Raw genomic sequence first — 14,489 nt, forward strand, 5'->3', positions numbered from 1 at the left:
ATCTTTTGGTGTTGGTGTCTTCTCCATCAATAAACCTTTGCTTACTCAAAACTCTGGCATTTTGAATTTTGGCCTTTCAAAGTGTCAGGTTCACAGACTTTGGATCAGGAACACAGACACTTATAAAAAAGGTAAAAATTATACCCATTGCAAAAACATTTGTCCCTTCAAATGAAGATGCTCCACCACAAGATCTCTGGGGTTTTAGACTCTTCTCTGTGTGTGAAATATACGTATGTACACATATGTATGTTCACCAATATGTACAGACACAAATCCATTTTTTTATATCTTCATTTTCAAGGGCTCATCAACATCAAATGTTACAAGAAAGTATTTAGCTTTCATAGTCCTTGGTAAGTAAAAATGAAGAATCCTGTCCATATTACTCCATGACACTCCACCTCTTACTAATACAAGGTAGCACAGCTCTTTCTTAATCCACTTGTTCTCTCCCCACCCCCCTGAACTCTAATTCAAGGAGATGCAATCCTTCACAAGTGTAGCTTTCAGGTAAAAATGCATCCAGGTCATGACGGCACACTGGCACATGGGAGCACTTAGCAAACAGAGCCAGGCTCTCTAACCTGGAGGTCAGTTTTAGAGCTGGGCAGCTGAACAAATGTGTGGATGCTTCAGGACAGGTATGGTTCCACTGGTCTGAAACTCTAGTTCCAAAGCCTCCCTCTACCGGCCTTGCACCCTACCTGAATCAACAGAAGGTTTGATTCAGCCTGTGTCAACACAAACTAACCTCTGTCCCAGAGAATGAAAAAGAGCACTCAGAATGTCTGTAGCTGGCCACTTAAGTCCTAGGCATTTGAGAGGAGTTTCCTAAGTTGTCATGGCAGACAGGTCATATTTCCAGTAGAAATGATTGTCCTTATTTCATTCTCATATCTGTTTTGGTTAAGAAGCTAGGTGGAGTGGTACAGTGGAAAAGAGGGTCAGGGACACTGATACTCATTTTGGTTCTGCAACTAGCTAGCTCTGAGACAAGCCTTTCACCTGTTTACGTTCCCAATATGGAACACAAATGGTTTGATTTACATGATTTGACAATTCCCTCAGGTTCCAAACATTTGGGACTCTAAGAGATACTATACAAACATTTTAGAACTAAGATTTCTATTATTAAATCAGAACAAATTAAAATAAGTGAATTAAACATATAACATAAGATGACAGAGGAAAAAATATAAATCTAAAAAATATGAGAGGGCATGATTTAAGAGACATGTAAAACCAGAAAGTAATGAGTTTTAAAAGTATAGAACTAATCATTCCAAGAACTGGCTCTTTAAAATGACAGTAAAAGATCAAAAGTTCTGCCAAAGGTAAAGATTACATCTAGGAGAATCTACAAATATACCACTTTAGGAAGGAAACTAAAATATATGATGAAGAACAATATATACACTCTATGTGAGAAAATTTTTTAATTTATAAGAAATAAACAATAGAAAGCTGCTCCCAAAGGGATCCCAGAAAAATTTTCCACTATGCTGACAATTATGGGAGAAACTGTAGCAATGATCTATACATATAAAGACCCAGGGTCCATAATGTCCAAAATGACTGAACAGACGACCCAACATCGGAAGTCAGTCCTGCAGTCAGTGCTGGGTTGCCACAGTAACCCAGCACTGACTGCTGAGGCGGCTGCGGATTAGGCCTGGAGAGAGGCCTGGAGAGAGAATCAGGGTCTGATCCACAGACTCTGTGGCAGCTGTTGATCAGCCCTTGCCTCTCTTTCTCTCCAGGCCTTGCCAGCAGCCACAGGGGCTGCTGATCAGCCCCACCTCTCTGATCAGGCCCAGAGATAGGCCCAGAGATGCTGACTGGCATAGAAACCAACCAATCAGAACCAAATCTGGGTGAATTGCGAGGAGCCAATGGCTGCCTAGGAGGCAGAGCTTTTGACACTGACTGGCATAGAAAACGACCAGTCAGAACCTAATCTGGGTGAACTGTGAAGGCAGAACCTAAGGTGGGGGCTGAGGAGGGGTTTTTAGGGGAACAGCTCTTTGGTGTAAGGTGTAAGAAAGCAGTTCAATTTTTTAATGACCAGTTTGGCAGTATAGTGCATATGGCTGGCTATCAGTCCAGATATAGGGATTATGTGTTTTTGTCTGCCAAGAGCATCTCCTCCTGCTGAAAAAGACTTCCCCCACCCCCATTTAAGCAATCCTATTCTTTATAATCTATCTATACTAATAAAAGGGTAATATGCTAATTAGACTGGGTCGACCGGCCATCTTCTGGATGTCTGACTTCCTTCTGGACAGAGCCATGGTGGTGGAGGATGAGGCAGAGGCAGTTAGGGGTGATCAGGCTGGCAGGGGAGGGCAGTTGGGGCAACTAGGCCAGCAGGGGAGGGCAGTTGGGAATGAGATCAGGTCTGCAGGGGAGGGCAGTTAGGGGAGATCAAGCAGGCAGAGGCAGTTAGGGGCGAGATCAGGCCAGCAGAGGAGGGCAGTTAGGGGCGATCAGGCAGGCAGGCAGGTGAGCAGTTAGGAGCCAGTGGTCCCAAATTGGGAGAGGGATGTCCGACTGCCGGTTTAGACCCAAGGGATTGGGCCTAAACTGGCAGTCAGACATCCTTCAAGGGGTCCCTGATTGGAGAGGGTGCAGGCTGGGCTGAAGGAACCCCCCATGCACAAATTTCATGCACTGGCCTACTAGTTAAAAAATAAAACCCAATTTTCCCACAGCCACTAAGACCAAATTATGTTCTAAGCATTTGTTAAGCAACAGATACTCTTATATTATTCAAGTCATTCTGGATAACAACAACAACAAAAAAGATGGATTGTCAATTCATTTCATAAAACTCACATATTCTTGAAACAAAAAGCAGAAAAATAGTGTCCAAAACAAGCAAGCAAAGCAAAAATCCAGTCTGATAACACTTAGAAACAAAGATGCAGAAATCTTAAGAAAATATTACTAAATAAAGTGAGTAAAAAGAGAATTATTACAGGCCTGGTAGTGTGACTCAGTGGGCTGTGCATCATCCCATGCACCAAAAGATTGCTGGTTTGATTCACATGCCCAGGTTTTGAGCTCAATCCCCAGTTTGGGGCATGCAGGAGGCAGCTGATCAATGTCTCACTCTCTCATTGATGTTTCTATCTCTATTCCTCTCCCTTTCTCTCTCTCTAAAAATTAATAAAAATATTTTTAAAAATAGAAAATTATTACAAAATATACTTTATGCCAGTAATACAGAGACAGTTCAACCTTAGATAATTTATTAATAATTAATTACTTCAATTTTTATAATTGATCTCAAAAAAGTGGAAAACACATGATCATTTCAATAGATGCTAAAAATTACTTAATAAAACTCACTTCCTAATAAAAAAATTAGTTTGCTAGGATTTGAAGAATAAATCATTAATATAATAAAAATTACAATCTAAAACTAGCCAACACCTTACATAAAAATGGTGAAGCACTGTAGATATTCTCAATAAAATCAGAAACATAGTATTTCACAGTGTTATCTAGGAATTCTGACTAAGTAATAAAACAAGTAAAAGATAAAATGAGTTCCATTATTTACAGGTTGTAATTTATACTGTAAAACCCATTACTGAAAAATCATCAGAATAAATAATTTCAGTAAGAAAGGTCATTAAGCCAAAACCGGTTTGGCTCAGTGGATAGAGCGTCGGCCTGCGGACTGAAAGGTCCCGGGTTCGATTCCGGTCAAGGGCATGTACCTTGGTTGCGGGCACATCCCCAGTGGGAGGTGTGCAGGAGGCAGCTGATCGATGTTTCTCTCTCATCGATGTTTCTAACTCTCTATCCCTCTCCCTTCCTCTCTGTAAAATATCAATAAAATATATATAAAAAAAAAGAAAGCTCATTAAAATAGCAGTGTAGGAAAAGTCATTGTTTTCCTATATATTAGCAATAATTGGTTGGCATTCATATTTTCCACAAAGATAATAAAATCTATACTAATAAAAGGGTAATATTCAAATTGGTCAGGATGCCCTCACACAACGACCGAACAGCAGGCTATGTGGGCGACCAGGCTGGCAGGGCGGGCAGTGAGGGGTGACCAAATGACTGAACAGCAGGCTGCATGGGGCAACCAGGCTGGTGGCGGGGGGCGGGGGGGAGGCGTGAGGGGCGACCAGGCAGGCAGGGGGGAAGTTGGGAATGACCAGGCTGGCGGGGGGGAGGCAGGGAAGGGTGACCAGGGCAGCAGGGGGGGGGCAGTTAGGGGTGACCAGGCTGGCAATGGGGGGCAGTTAGAGGCAACCAGGTTGTCAGGGTGGGGGTGGGGGATTTAGGGAAGATCAGGCTAGGAGGCAGAGGTGGTTAGGGGTGATCAGGCTGGCAGGGGGGGCAGTTGGGGGCGATCAGGCAGGCAGGAAGAGGCTGTTAGGGGCGATCAGGCAGACAGGCAGGTGAGCAGTTAGGAGCCAGTGGTCCTGGATTGTGAGATAGATGTCCAACTGCTGGTTTAGGCCTGATCTCTGGCAGATTGGGCCTAAACCAGCAGTTGGACATCCCCCGAGGGGTCCCGGATTGGAGAGGGTGCAGGCTGGGCTGAGAGGATCCCTTCCCCCTCCCCTGTGCATGAATTTCATGCACCTGGCCTCTAGTAATAAAATAAAAATCTTAACAAGTACAGGATCTATACCATAACTACTAAAAATAGCTTACTACAAGTTCTAAAATGGAGCATGCATATATTGATCTCTTATTAAAAACTGTCCTAAGAGTTATATACATTATTGCATTTACTCTTCATAGCAGTGATATCCAATATTTTATACTCATTTTACAGATGAAGAAACTGAGGCTAAAAAGTGTTAATATTCAAGCTAGAACAGGTAGACCCTAAAATCAAAACTAGGGAACAAACATTATTACTTGCAGATAATAATATTATTCACCTAGAACTGTGGTTGGCAAACCTTGGCTCGCGAGCCACATGCAGCTCTTTGGTCCCTTGAGTGTGGCTCTTCCACAAAATACCACGTGCGGGCACGCACGTACAGTGCGATTGAAGGAGTACCCTAATTAAGTTAATAACAATGTAGCTACCTATATAGTTTAAGTTTAAAAAATTTGGCTCTCAAAAGAAATTTCAATCATTGTACTGTTGATTTTTGGCTCTGTTGACTAATGAGTTTGCCGACCACTGACCTAGAAAATATAAGAGAATTGTAAAAAACTACAACTACTGTCAGAGATAAAGTCATTATACAAATACTAGAGGCCTGATGCACAAATTGGTGCACCAGTGGGGTCCCTCGGCTTGGCCTGCGGGATTGGGCTGAAACCAGCTCTCCGACATCCCCTGAGAGGTCCCAGATTGTGAGAGGGCGCAGGCCAGGACAAGGGACCTCACCAGTGCATGATAGGGGCCCGGGAGAAATGCAGGAGGTTGGCCAGCCAGGGAGGGACGACGGGAGGGCTCCAGGGTGTGCCCAGCCTGTCTTGCTCAGTCCCAATTGGCCGGACCCCAGCAGCAAGCTAATCTACTGGTTGGAGCGTCTGCCCCCTGGTGGTCAGTGCACGTAATAGCAAATAGTCGGCTGGTCGACTGTCTGCCCCCTGGTGGTCAGTGCACATCATAGCGAGTGCTTTATTATGCTTTGATGCTTAGCATATTAGGCTTTTATTATATAGGATACACAGATCAAATTATTTCCTACATAGCAGAAAAGAAGAAGGAGGAGTAGAAAGAGGAGGATAAGGGGGAGGAGAAGGAATAAAGAAAAAAGAAATTATATTTCCAACTATCTACACTAATAAAAGAGTAACATGCAAATTAACCATCACTCTGCTACACCCACAAGCCACGCCCACCAGCCAATCAGGAATGAGTATGCAAATTAACCCAACCAAGATGGTGGCCGGCCACGGAGCGAGAAGGAGGTTTGGGTTTCCCCAGAAATGGAGGAAGCCAAGCTTCCCGCCCGCTCTGGCTGGCCCTGGGCTCCACTCAAGGCAACAAAGTTTCAATTATACAAGATAAATAAACCCCAACAAAAATGGCTGCAGCCACGGAGTGAGCAGGAGGCTTGGGTTTCCCTGGTGATGGAGGAAGCCAAACTTCCTGGCCTGCCTTGGCCTCCACTCAAGGCTACAAAGTTTCAATTATAGGAGATAAATAAATCCCAGATACCAGAGCCTCCGCTTGGGTCGCCGGGGGGCATGGCCGGCCTGCAAACCACCACAGGCCCCTCACCCAGGCCACCCCACGCTCCAAGGGAACCTCCACCCTGATCCGGGACACCCTTCAGGGCAAATCAGCCGGCCCCCACCAGTGCACCAGGCCTCTATCCTATCTAATAAAAGAGTAATATGCAAACTGACCTTCACTCCAACACACAAGATGGCTGCCCCCATGTGGTCAAAGATCCTGCCCCCATCTGGACACAAGATGACCACCACAAGATGGCCAGTAGGGGAGAGCAGTTGAGAGGAACCAGGCCTGCAAGGGAGGACAGTTGGGGGGCACCAGGCCTGCAGGGGAGGGCAGTTAGGGATGACCAGGACTGCAGGGGAGGGAAGTTAGGGGCAAACAGGCTGGCAGGGGAGCAGTTAGGAATCAATCAGGCTGGCAGGGGAGTGGTTAGGGAATGATCAGGCTGGCAATCAGGAAGGCAGGCAGGCGAGCAGTTGGGAGCCAGCAGTCCTGGATTGTGAGAGGGATGTCCGACTGCCCGTTTAGGCCCGATCCCGGTAAGATCGGGCCTAAACGGGCAGTTGGACATCCCTCTCGGGGTCCCAGATTGGAGAGGGTGCAGGCTGGGCTGAGGGACACACACCCTACCCCCGTGCACTGATTTCATGCACTGGGCCTCTAGTAGTAAAAAATATTAGAATGTTTTCTCCTTGTCAGCCTTGAGTTCTTTTCTCAGTATGGCAAATGCAAAAGGCAAGAAGACATATGTTCTAAACCAGTGGTCTGCAAACTGCGGCTCGCGAGCTGTGGTTTGCCGCTCTGTTGACTAATGAGTTTGCCGACCACTGGGATAAGGGCTTAATCACAAGGAACAACCACAGCCTGCAATTATTGGAATCGAGAGTCTAGGTCAGTGGTCGGCAAACTCATTAGTCAACAGAGCGGCAAACCGCGGCTCGCGAGCCGCAGTTTGCCGACCACTGTTCTAAACCAAAGGTGCTGGGTCTGCGCTGGTCTTTTTTTTCCCTGGGGTTGTTAGAGCCAAGAAATAATTAGAAGCCACACATACTGATGAGCACTGCATACAGAAACTAAAGGTGGAGAGGCTTTGAGGGGAACTCAACGAAGTCAGGGAAGCGGAAAAAGCATGCAAATTGGAAAAATCTTCTAACCGGTACAAGCTAAAGAGAAACATTGGGTTTCTGGTAAACCAAGTATACAAAGAAGCTCAGGAATAGAAACAAATGGAAGAGATCTATGAAAGATGACAAAGCTTCCTGTCCACAAAAGATGGCACAAGCAAATAAAAGAGTAAGAGTTCACAAGAAGATGCCAATTCCTCCACTGCCTATTCACTTGTCACCAGTTAACCTAATTCACCAAAATGCCATGAGGGCTTGGTGCCAGCAATTAAAGCTGGGCACCAAAGGCATGAAATTGGAAACATATAACACACTGCGTGAACATGCTTACCCTAATCAAAAGAATATTCCTATCACACCAGAGGAGGCAAGGATATTGACAGTATCACAAAAGAAGTTGAAGATGAAAAAGGGGGAAATGACTCTGGACAGTTTGGTCTTCCTGAAGTGACTGGTCCCCTGAATATTGCAACCCTGATCCCTCAATATTTTCAAGACAATTTCCATGCCAGATGCTGTTTTTGCCTCCTGGAGCAGAACTGCAGCCATAACTGGGAAGATGGAGACCTTGGTGTCACCACAGGAGGCCTATGGTTACAAGTGGTCTGTGGTCCATGGGCAAAGTCTCCCTGCAGCCACAGAGGGTTGGGTTCAGCTACAGTTTTATGCTGGGCAGATCTGGATTCCTGAGAAACAAGGGCAAGTGTGTGCACTCTTCTTGCTACCTGCCTGCAACTTTCCACCTTCACACCTGAAGGATAATATGTTGTGCCCCAAATGCATTCATAGGAATAAGTTATTAATGAGAAGCCTCCGGTGAGATTATAATGCCAAGAAAAATAGTACAGCTATACTTGTAATTAATGGTAAAAAGGTGACTACGATCAACTCCATGGTGCCACTAACAGCCAAACTTCAGGCTGTTTGACATCCTTGGTGCTCCCTACTTACAGGGCCCACAGACAGGTGGGGAGCAGATGTTACCCTCAGACTCCCAACAGTGCCTGCTGCTTTGTCTGCTGGGATACAGACATTTATGCTTTAAAATGGACAAGCATTTCACAAATTATCTTTCATTGCAGTGAAGATGCAAGTCACAGACACCATCCAAGGACTACCCATCTAAAACAGAAGTGACCCCAGCAGCTTTTTCATGGTGGGAGTCTGCAGTAAACCTCATGAAGGGAGTGGTGAAACAGGTGTGCTCCCTTGCTGGACTCCTGCCTCAGAATTCTGATTCCTTTAGGGGCTGCTACCTCCTAATTCTAAATTTAATCACTTCAAACTGCTAACTTTTTTCCCTTTTCTTATCTTCAAAAATTTTCATTCTGTAGGTAACTTCAGTTCATCCTGTTTAGAAGTTTGGCAGGTCATTTTCTAGCAAGATTTCAGTTGGCCCAGTGTAACAGAATGATGTGCTAAATATTAAAAGTTGAAGAATGGAAAATCCCATTTTTCCTTTTATCAGTATAGAGAGAAGGCCGTTGAAAAGAGACAAAAAGGATATAGTAAAAATGTGCATCTTTTGAAAAAAAAAAAAAAGAATGCAAGGGTAATTTTATATCTTCACTCTAGTCTAATCACTCAGCTTCTGAGTTTGCTAATCTCTTCTTGGGCAAATTGTACATTTAGTAATAAACTGATTAAACTTGTAGTATAGTGATTTACACAGCTTCTTTTGGAACTGTGTTACATTCTGTATGAGATTGCTTTTCCACTATGCTATAGGAAAAAATATTCTCTGTATGCTTTCCATTTTCTCTATGTTTTTATAACTTAGGTTACAGCTTTCTTTCAAATGTTTGGTGATGACATTATACAAGGAATCCCTACTCAAAATTAATCACATTCCATTTGAATTCTAAATTCTTCTGCTACTTGTTTTCTAATGGTGGAGGCCACTACCTCACTCTTCAAACAGTACCCAGTTCCTGTCATTTCATATGCTGGGAACAACCCAGCATATATGCAAAGACTTCTCCTCAGCAGCCTGTGAAATGTCATTCCAAGCTGCATATGATTCAGCTCCAACCTTTAAATATGACTTAAAGCTGTTCTCCAATAGCAAATGGAAATGTCTGTGTGATGTCAGCCCTCAGTTTTATAATTTATATACCAGATGCTTGACCTTTCAAAATAAAAATCTTTACCCATAGAGAAAATATACACTAAAACCAACAGTGTTTATTGAATTATTATTTTGTACAAAACAATGCATTAAGTGCATTATGATACATGAGACATAATTCCTGTCTTTAAGGAATCTAAGATATACACTAAAACCCAGCTGGTGTGGCTCAGTGATTGAGAATCGACCTATGAACCAGGAGGTCACGGTTCAATTCCAGTCAGGGCACATACCTGGGTTGTGGGCTCAATCCCCAGTGTAGGACATGCAGGAGGTAGCTGATCAATGATTCTCTCTCATCATTGATGTTTCTAGCTCTCTCCCACTCTCCTTTCTTCTCTGAAATCAATAAGAATATATTTTTTAATAAAATCTACACTAAAAATATGATATAAAAGCATGAGAATGTAACAACAATGATAGTTCACAGGACATAAATGACAGTTTACCTTAAGTGTGGAAGTGCTGTCACAAATCAGTGGATGATTCATTTCAAAATGAATCAGAGACAATAACAGTAGATGCTATATGAGTTGAAAGTAAAAGGTAATTCCTTCATTTAACAATGAGCCGCAAAATATAATATTAAAGAACAAGACTAATTAGGAACTGGATATCGAAGAATGAATATCTTGTCTTGGCAGAGAGACATGAAGAGAACCTCCAGGAAGTGGTAATGGCAGAAGCTGAAGTGCGGAGATCAGAAAGCGCTCCAAGCAATTCCAACTGCTCATATTCTGCTTTTACTGCCTGTCTGTCTCTGTGCTAAAATGAACAAAGTAGTCAGAATGTCTTTATTTAGAAAAAGGGTAAATATTGTTTAGTATAGCCAAATGTACCAGAACTAAAATAAATTGGTTCAGAATAGCAAGGTGCATAAAATAACAAAACCACTTGCTATCATTAAAGTTGCCTTAATTATAGCCATGAGTTACTCAGTGTAAGAAAAAGGCACAGTTACAGCAAAGGAAGCAGTTCCACATTCAGAATGATTTAGTGAGTGTTGCCTATAATATCTGCTCACAAGTACTATTTCCCATCACTACCACTGAGAGATGTCAAAAATGACTGTTACCACAAATAGGTTAGGCATCAACTTGGCAGGAAGCCAATCCAATAGTGATCAATTGGATGTGGAATTGAAAAACCAGACTCCTCGATTCATAGTGCTTCTCCAACATTTAAGTGCATATAAATCACAAGAGGAAATGGTTGAAATACAGATTATTTTTTCAGAATCTGGGGTAGGGCCTGAATTAAAATAATTTACTTATTTGATTATTTATAACATCCCCTTACCACTGGAATATAAACTCCCAGTACAGGGATCTTTGTTTATTTTGCTCACTAGTGTATCCCAAGCACCTAAAACAGTGTCAGCTACATGAAAGCCCTCCATCATTAAGTGTTGAATGAATGAATGACATTGTCTACAAACCCTGGCACTAACTGGGTAAGGATGCCAATTCTGACTTCGAGTGATTAGTTTTGCTTAAGAGACACTACTGACTCATTAAGACTGAGAAAGGTGTGTGGCAAGGACACAGGTGGCCAGAGTTTTGTAATAGATCATTTTAGAGTCACTGCTTTCTCCATAGGGCTCGGCTTCCTTGAGTTCACTTGCCTAACACTTAAAAAACAATAGAATTTATTTGGCATAAGTTTTAGCTCAGAATCTGGCTTCCTGTGACTTTGCTATCAGTGGTTGCTCATTCCTATAGCCTTGGGTCTCCCTGTCTCACCAAATCTTCATCCAGTTTCTGCTTTCTCCAAAACCCTGTGTGGTTTGGCTTAAGACGTGAATTCCATATTACTCCAGCTGTTGACCTAAGCTTTGGCAAAGTTGGAAAGCGTCAGGCTTCAACTTGGCATCTAGTTCCAAATCTCAGTGTTGGTTTGTAAACTCCTTAAGACAGTGAGTCTTCCTTCTACAATAAATGTCACAAGGTGCTGGAGCAATTGCATGGGTATCTGTAGGCCTATCCATAACAGCCTCATCGCTCAGGAGGATGGGTTTCTTTTCATACCCAATTAAATACCTTCTGTGTATTTTATGTTCCTTTTCTTTGCCCAATTTTATATTAGGCTTTGCTTTTATCTTATTGATTTAGAGTTTTAAGATAGATTTTGGATACTAACTACAACACTTATACTCAAAGGAAATATCTTCTCCTGTGATGTATTTCATCATTTGATCTTGTTTATAGCATTTTCTATTGAAAAGACAACCTTAACTTCAATGCAGTTGGACCTATCAACTGCGATTGTGCTTTCTGTATCCTGTTTGAGAAATCTTTTCATAATATGAGATTTTGAAGACATTATTCTTAGATTTTTGTTGTTCACATTTAGGTTTTCAGTCCATCTGGAATTTGTTTTTGTATGTGTCATGAGGTAAATATCCATCATTTCTTTACTCCATCTGCAGTGTCAATATCTAGGGCCACATAGCTCATCTCTGCTGTATATATATATGAATTTGTTTTTGGGGTCTTTACTTTGATCTATGTTTCTGTCTCTGCACTAACATTACCTGACTAAATCAGTATGGCGTTAAAACAGGTTTTGACATCTAATAGAGAAAGTTTCTTCAACTAGGTCTTCTTCAAACATGTCCCAGGTATTTTTGCCTTTTTGTGCTTTCCACATGAATTTTAGGAACAGCTTGCAAAATTCCATACTTGTACACACTCGTAAAAAAAAACAACTAATGATAGTTCAATTGGAATTTTATTGAGTATTTAAATCAATTTGGTAAAAACTGACTTTGCTATTGAATCTCACAATGTAAAAAATGTGGTTTCTCCTTTGATTTGCATCTTATTGTATGCTCTGTAATATTCTGCAATTTTGTCCATAAGGCCTTGATTATCTGATCTATTCCTAAATAGCTTTTAGCTTTTGTTATTATTGTGGATGAGATTCCCCATCCCTATTACTTAACAGTGTTTTGTTGTTGCTGCCAGAAGCCTTTAGATGTTTGCAGGTTGACCTTATTTCTCTGGCAATCTGGGTGTGTACAGGCAGCAGGTTAATTTTTTTTTCAGCTTCTTTAGGAAGTACAGGATTGGGGTGTCTTCTGAGATATGTCTGACTGATCCTTCAGGCAGGAGCTTGTCTTACTGATGTCTGAGTCCATGGTTTCCCTCTGGTGAAGCTGGTGAAGTGGGGATCACAGAAGGAGAGGGCAGCAATCATTTTTAGGAGTCCCATTATACACAAATTTCATATTATTAGCCTCATTTTTAGAGGCTTAAAGAGAGAAAGAATCTTTCCCAGTATTTGTAAGTAGGGCTCACAACTCCAGGCCTATCAGACCCCATAACCCTAACCCTCACCCTAACACTAACCTTGATCCTAACTTTAACCCTTATTTTTTATTACATATTTCCTTCTGAATACCACTGTCCTGATAAGAGGTTGAACCCAAGCCTCAATAGTGAGAACACAGGATCTTAGCAACTAGTCCACCGAGGAGGTACCCATGTTTATGAGGAAGCTCAGGCTAGAAACTGGAGAATCAGGTATTTCACCATCAGCCACCATTCAGCACTGAGTCTTGGGACTCAGCATCCCAAGAGTTCTAGAATGCATTCTCTTCTGTATCTCAGTGTCATCTCTCACCCTGCTTCCTGTTGAGAGCTCTCCATGCTTCCACCTCCACCACTGCCTCACAGCAAGGCCATCATTTTTACAAAAATATGAATATATCTCTGATTTTTAAAAACCTCCAGAGCCTGTTGGTAGAATTGCAAATTGGTGCAGCCACTATGGAAAACAGTATGGAGGTTCCTCAAAAAAGTAAAAATAGAACTACCATATGACCTAGCAATTCCATTTCTGGGAATTTATCTGAAAAAATTCAAAACACCAATTTGAAAAGATACATGTATCCCTATGTTCATTGCTGGATTATTTATAATAGCCAAGATATGGAAGCAATCCAAGGGCCCATAATAGATAAGTGGCTAAAAAGTGGTGGTATATATTCCTCGGTCATAAAAAAAAGAATGAAATTTGCAACAACTATGCTAAGTGAAGTCAGAGAGAGAAAGACAAATACCATATGACTTAACTTTTATGAAGAATAAAAAAAAAATTAAGCGAGCAAACAAAACAAACAGACTCATAGATATAGAGAACAAAGAGATGGTTTTCAGATGGGAGGGGTTTTGTGGGGGTGGGGTGAAAAGGTGAAGGGATTATGAAGTACAAATTGGCAGTTACAAAATAGTCATAGGGATGTATAAAGTACAGCATAGGGAATATAGTCAATAATCCTATATAATAAAACCATAATATGCCAATCTACTGAAAGGTGGAATGACCAGAGAACAACTGGTCACTATGATGCACACTGACCACTAGGGGGCAGATTCTCAACGCAGGAGCTGCCTGCTGGTGGTCAGTGCACTCCCACAGGGGGACCGATGCTCAGCCAGAAGCCTGGCTCACGGTTGGCGAGTGCAGCGGCAGTGGCGGGAGCCTCTCCACTTTCGTGGCAGTGCTAAGAAGCAGCGAGCCTGGCTTTGTTGTGGAGCGAACGTGAGTAAAGACCACTGGAGTCCAGACCAAATTAAAATTTAGGGAGCCTTTATTGCCGGCCGGCGACTGTCCCCTCTCCACTCAGGGAGATCAGAGAGCAGCCCTGACCCTTTTTGTCCGACCGTATTTAAACCCACTCACTACATCCTGTTTTTTGCAGAGCAAACAGTCTAAAACAATTTAAAACAAAGCAGTTTTCCTTAATTAAAGAGCCAGCCCTATGTGTGCTTAGTGGTTATCTCGCTGCTGGCCTTGAAAACAACACAGTTCTATCCAATTAAAAAATGCACCTGGCATGGCATTGAGAGTATGGGCATCTCTAGTCTCTGGCCTACAAGGTCAGACAGCTAAGTTTATCTTCCTCATTATTCAAGCAGGCTAGAAAGCAAAGTTATTTTTTAGAATAAGAGTTCATCTAAAAAAACAGCAGAGAATTCCAAACAGTAGTTTTACAAAATAGGCGTTAGCCTTCTCACTAGGAGGAAGCATGCTCAAAAATTCCCACTCTCCAACAGCT

The 14,489-nt window shown here is 42.3% G+C and overlaps 1 protein-coding gene and 1 pseudogene across 2 annotated transcripts in view; one reads left to right on the forward strand and one right to left on the reverse strand.

Annotated features, from left to right (window-relative positions):
- Positions 1-14,489, reverse strand: part of FRY (FRY microtubule binding protein) — a gene marked incomplete at its 5' end in the record, with an annotated part of 677,381 nt that overhangs the window by 551,959 nt on the left and 110,933 nt on the right. The gene's annotated exons all lie outside the window — the stretch shown is intronic.
- Positions 7,448-8,119, forward strand: LOC308244154 (developmental pluripotency-associated protein 4-like; annotated as a pseudogene). Its single transcript has one exon. The product of its transcript is annotated as a developmental pluripotency-associated protein 4-like (transcript).

This window comes from Plecotus auritus (genome assembly GCF_963455305.1).
Source record: "Plecotus auritus genome assembly, chromosome: 3".
NCBI lineage: Eukaryota > Metazoa > Chordata > Mammalia > Chiroptera > Vespertilionidae > Plecotus > Plecotus auritus.